Source organism: Propithecus coquereli, unplaced genomic scaffold (assembly GCF_000956105.1).
Source record: "Propithecus coquereli isolate 6110/MARCELLA unplaced genomic scaffold, Pcoq_1.0 Scaffold416, whole genome shotgun sequence".
NCBI classification, from domain to species: Eukaryota; Metazoa; Chordata; class Mammalia; order Primates; family Indriidae; genus Propithecus; species Propithecus coquereli.
Genome location: NW_012149908.1, coordinates 2,517,273 through 2,523,678, shown reverse-complemented (window position 1 = coordinate 2,523,678; position 6,406 = coordinate 2,517,273).

The window sequence follows — 6,406 nt, the reverse complement described above, 5'->3', positions numbered from 1 at the left end:
ACCAGCTCAAATTGTAGGCTTTCAGAATTAGAGAACTGCCATGCCAGGCAACATGCTAATCTAGATCAATTTATTTTGTTGTTAAAGACCTTCTCATACCTACCTTACACTTATATTTAAAACAAATCTTAGGTAATAACGTGGTATTTTGGAGAAGCACATTCTCATCATATTTAAATGACTGGCATGGTAGTTCATGCCTGTAATCCCAGCACTTTAGGAGGCTTTGGGAGGATTGATTGAGGCCAGGAGTTCAAGACCAGCCTGGGCAGCAGAGCAAGACCCTGTCTCTAAAAATAAAAATAAAAAAATTAGCTGGGTATGGTGGCACACGCCTATAGTACCAGCTACTCAGGAGGCTGAGGCAGGAGGATGACTGGAGCCCAGGAGTTCGAGGTTGCAGTGAGCTATGATCAGGCCACTGCACTCCAGCCTGGGTGACAGAGTGAGACTGTAAATAAATAGTTAAATAACTAGCATGTGGGCGGGCAAAAATAAGCATTTTAGAAATAGCAACATTGATAGAACCTTTTCTGTCTTTCTCCACGTAAACACACATGCACAGTCTAAGTGGCAATACCACATGAAGATCTCTTGATCAGATTGGTAGAATAAATTCCCCATTGTCACTCTTCCAACCACATTGGTAAAAATAAAGTTACCTTTTGTCCTTTGAGAGTCATTTCTAAATTTTGCAAAGTGTAAGTCATTGCCTTTTTAGAAAACTTTTGCATTAGTGATAATTTCAAAGTGAAATACCAGTCTTTTTCAAGTAGATCAAAAATTGTCTTAACTGCTTAGTAAAATATTTTGTCGATACATTCTCCCCTTTCAGAGAATAGCCCCCAGAGTGCACATCTAGCAGTTACCTTGAGTATGGAAGGGCTAGGTGAATGGCATCCCATGAAGGCCACATTTGGAACTGTCGGTGTAACTTAGGCTAGTCAGAGCCTCGAGAAAGGGCAGGGAGCCCAGATACCCTTACCAGGTCACACCTCCAAAATAAAGACTCCCCAGGAGGAAAAATACCTGCATGCAATTATGTTTCAAAGTAAACACTAACCTCGTATAGGTTAAAAACAGTAAAGTGCCCTTATATTCTGATGAAGTATTTTTTAAATGACATACAGCGGGGTCGCATACTTGCATCTGCTAAAAGTATTCCCACGTGTCATTCCTCCTGGTGATAGCAGGTGCATCGTTCTGTCCCTAATTCAGGCCTTTGATTTTGCTGTAGAGTTCTTTGCAGTACAGAACAGCTTTTTTTGGCCTTGGCAACAATGAACTCCTTTTGATGGTGTGAGCATGCCATGACTAGACACGGTGTTGCGACTTCCTGCGCTACCATGGCTCGTAGGGATTCAGAGCACCCTAGGAAATCAGGCATTAGCTCTGGGAAGGCGGAAGATGCCCAGCAAACTTCCAGCTAGCAACCTACATCCAGCACGTGGGGAAATGAACCGCAGCTGGACCCTGCACCTGTGCCCCTCTAGGCCCAGGGGAGGGAGCGTCCAGTGCCTGAAGCAGAACCTCAGTGGACAGACTGTCTGTATTTCCCTTCCGTGCACAAATCACTCTCCATTGTCGGAGGGCTTCTCTGCGTCCCTGCCTCATTCTCTCCCTCCCTGCGCTTTGTTTATCTTTGTTGAAAGAGCCTAAACTCCAATTCCACTCCTTTCCTGCGCCGTTAATGAGCAAAACCTGTTTGTGTGTACAGTTCTTCACTGGAAACACCAGTTTTGATTTCTGTGTTTTTTTAATACACGTTATCCATGTGTCTGTATTGCTTCTGTTCTCTCAGCTGGTTTTCTAGCTTAATGTCTAGCAAAACTAACTCTGAATGTACTCATTTTTTCCCTTGAGTATGCCAAGCACCTCACTTGAAAGGCTTGACTCAAACCAGAAGTCTTGCTGGAATCTGTATCTGAACACTTGAAAAACAAAAATCCTGAGCTGCCGCGAACATGTCTCTGTGTGCCTGGGTCGTCTTTGTCTCAGATTCCACGCTGCGTTTCCCTTTGTAGCCGTATGTAGTGACATAATCTTCCCTCTTGTTTCTAGTCTCCTTTCCAGCCTCTCTGCCTGCCGTTACCCATGTCAGTGTTGGCAAGCATTTCTCCTGCCTACCCTGGGATTCCATGTTCTAAGAATTTTGCATCATTCTGAGCAGATATGTGAACAGTACTATAGAACTCGTGTCTGGGAAACTTTATCGTATTTGTTGTGCCCTTTTTGGCACTAAAGCAAAAACATGTTAACCAGAAATAATTTATTCTTTATGTATATAAAATGTTTAAGAATGTTTAGCCTTTTATTGGAATGTTATTTGGAAAATATCTTTCTACAAATTTACACTTAACGTTCCTTTGATTATAACCCAAATGATTTCTTAACTCTTTGATTACTTAAGCAAATATTCAATTACATTTTATTATCCAATAGAATGGGTATAATATTTTTATCTAAAATAAAATATTTAATTCTATGTGACTAATATGCTTTTCTAATCATTCAAAGTGAATATGAAAAACTAGAATAACTTCTGCCTAGGACAACTTTTTCAACTGTTAATTTCATCCAATTGTATAATGATAACACTGGTGAATTACAAGTCTAATACTTGAAAATTTGGATATACATAGAAAATAAATTTGAATGTGATTATTTGATTTACAAAATATTTGTCATTCGAAAGAATTCCTTTGGCATGCTTGTGTAAAATAAGTACATGTTTGAGGGGAAATTATGAGGTTCAGACGCACGTTTTTATAAATAGTTATGAAGATTCAGGTTGCAGGTGATGGAAATCCAAATCAGACTACCTTGAGCAAGAAAGAATTTCCTTTTATAGCTTATATAACCAAAGTTCAGAAAGGACAAAACTCAAATGCCATCGTCTGAATTCACCTCTGCACCTCGTACCTCTGCTTTCTGTCTAGAGGGCATGATCCTCCCAGACCTACTTCCACAAGCACAGAGAGCCTGCCTGTCTGCAGCAAACACCCAGCACAGCCCCCACAGCTTACTGACCGGCGAGCTCTGCGTTGACGAAGCTTGGGAAGGAAGTGTTCATATCTAAAGCAAGCAGCTGAGGTAGCAGCCACCAGAAGGGTCCTGAGAGGGTCGCATACTTCACCTTCCCTGAAGACCTGTGGAGCAAATTTCCCACCCTGAAAAATTGAGGTCTTCTTGAGTCACCCTGTGCAGACTGATCTTCAGTGTAATAAAAGTCTGCTCAAGAGGAAGGCAAAGGAACACCTTGGAGAAGTGGGTAAGTGAAATATAAAGGTAGCCTGGAAATGAATTTCAGGTACATTTCATTTTCTCCAACCAGATATCTTGTACCAAAGTGAGAGGATCAAATACACTAGACTTGAGGTCGAGCAGCAAAGTTTCTAAAGGCAAACAGATGAGGTAGACAAAGGCCCTAAATGATTTGCAGACTCAACCTTCTCTTTCAAAAATGGAAGTGTGTTAGATTTTAGTCATCCATCCACGTCTGCCCTAGGTCCCCATTTCACATCAGTGGTGTATGAATGGACTAAAAACCTTTTCTTTGCCTTGGGTCTTTGGTTTCTTTAAAAATAAGAGAACTGTTTTAAAGAAAAGCATTTTCCTAGAAACAGCTTTCTCTCTGGCATTGCAGAGCGGAGCTTCATCAGTCATGTTGCCGCTCATAGCTCCACCTTAATTCTGCAGTTTCCATAGCAGGTTCTTGCCAAAGAGCCAGAGGATCGTGGACTGTGGGACACTGGAGAGGGACTGTGGTGGCCACAGTCAACCACCAAGGTCTAAGCCTTGGCATCCTTAGCTTAAATAGAGATCAGTAGATGTAGATAATAAATATCTCTTACATATCACAAATATACAAGCTGCGTGCGGTGGCTCACACCTGTAATCCTAGCACTCTAAGAGGCCGAGGTGGGAGGATTGCTTGAGCTCAGGAGTTCGAGACCAGCCTGAGCAAGAGCGAGAACCCCTGTCTCTACCAAAAATAGAAAAATTAGCTGGTTTGGTGGCATGTGCCTGTAGTCCCAGCTACTCAGGGGGCTGAAGAAGGAGGATCCCTTGAGCCCAGGAGTGTGAGGTTGCAGTGAGCTACAATGATGCCACTGTACTGTAGCCTGGGTGACAAAGCAAGAATCTGTCTCAAAAAAAAACATGTAGATAGATAACTATTTTTAGGCCAACATTTTCAGGAAGAGTACTTGAAATATGCAGACATTTTATAAAGTCCTAACTTTTCCTCTCAGTTTAAACTAATTTCTTTACTTTTTGCATATACTCTGTTTTTAGTAAACCCTAATCAGTTGTTCATGATTCTGAAGCTTCAGGGCAGCTTACTCTTAAAGCCAGGAACTGCACTCACAGTTTCAGCTTAGTGTGTCGTTTCTGCAGTTAATGTCTTTCTGTGGAGATTTTTACAATACTTCCCAACCAGCCACCTCAGGCTTCCCAACACCCATTCTCCCAGGAGAAGAGGCACAGCTGCTTAATTGCATCTTGTCCCTTACAGCACAAAAGTCAGTGTCTTTTCCTAACACAGGAGTATTTTTTTAATATTTCTCTTTTACACTCTTATAGTACTTTGTGGTTTGCGTGACCCTCACAGCGTACCGAGGGGAGCTGTAAGAGGCAGTGCCTCTCTCCAACCCCAGGAATTGCTTGCTGTCTGTGCAAACCTCAGCGGTTAAAACTTCGTGAGGAATAAATGGAAGCCTGGGGAATCAAGATATTCAGTGAACCCATGAAAGCACTTTTAAATATATATATTTACATTTGTAACAGGTGGATGCTTCCAACTGCAGGTAAGGTAAAACAAACAATGGTTTACACCTAATGACTTTTATTACTGAAGTCTAGAGCTAGGTGGTCCTCAGGGTTCGATTGGCAGCTCAACTGCTCCATCAAGGAGTGGAGCCCTCTTCATCTTTACACCCTTACCTTCTTCTATGTATTAGCTTTCAGCTTCAGACTGGGCTTATCTGATCACAAGAGGGCTGCCACAGCTCCAGGCATCACATCCTCACATGATAACATCGAAAGCAAAAATGGGGAGAAGAGCATAGGGGACATTTTCCTGCATCTATCTCCTTTAAATAAGGGAGAAAGATCTTTTCTACTGTCTTTCCCACCACAGGAACCCCCTTGTGTCTCATAGACCCAGATTGGGTCATACAGGTTGCAAAACAATGTTTAGCTTTTCAGCTCCTCTGGTAGGAGAGGAGGAAGACTGGAAATGGTTGTTGGGTTGACATTCAACAGTGTTGGTCACAATGTTCAGAAAAATAAAACAGGCTGCACTCTAGGAGAACCACATAATTAGTGTTAAGTTGCCATCCCTTAGTGGACAGAAACATTTCAGAATGTACCTTCCTTTTATTTCCAGTGGTCTGTGTTTATTGGTTTTCCAACCAAATCTTCAGTTACTTTTTTTCTGTATTACGACTGGTTTCTCGAGTCCCACCATAGTTCTGGATTCACTTAGATGCTTGAGGGAAAAAACAAGTTGTTAGTTAATACATTCACATGCACACTTGGGGATTTCTCAGTTCTCCTCAGCATAGAGTTACATATCCTCGGCTTCGCCACATTGTTTTAACCAAAGAGTAGCACAGCCCAGTTACAGCTCCCTTGCCCTTAGAAGGAGCAGGAGTAGAGTTCCAGCACCTGAGTTTATTTTGCTCTGGCTGCCTCAGGCAACGGGACAAAAGCAGGTACTCATGCACTCCTCCCCTCTTCTCTTCCAGGTCCTGCTGTCTTTTCTAACTATCTCCTACAAGAATAACTCAGATCATATACACTCTGTCTGAAACTCACATGATTCTGGGAAGTATACAAAAGTAAATGTATATTTGGTAGCATTCTTGTTTGGTAAGGGAGGACTGTGGCTTAGTCAGCGGCCTTGGTGCTTATTCGGTGCTGGAGCTAGACGTCATTGTGTTCTCTACTGAACGACATGCTTTTTGTGGGCTGCTGCAAATTATTTACATATCTAATTCCTTCCTCTAACCTAGGAACACGTATATCTGCAGAAAATATGGCAACGATATGTTGTATGCAATTAAATCACAAGGTCAGGTACTTATTAAAAAAAAAAAGCTGTTGGCCGGGCACGGTGGCTCACGCCTGTAATCCTAGCACTCAGGGAGGCCGAGGTGGGAGGATCGCTTGAGCTCAGGAGTTCAAGCTCAGCCTGAGCAAGAGTGAGACCCCGTCTCTACTAAAAACAGAAAAATTAGCCAAGCGTCTTGCTGTGCACCTGTAGCCTCAGCTACTTGGGAGGCTGAGGCAGGAGGATCGCTTGAGCCCCAGGAGTTGGAGGTTGCTGTGAGCTAGGCTGACGCCATGGCACTCTACTCAAGGCAACGGAGTGAGCCTCTGTCTCAAAAAAAAAAAAAAAAAA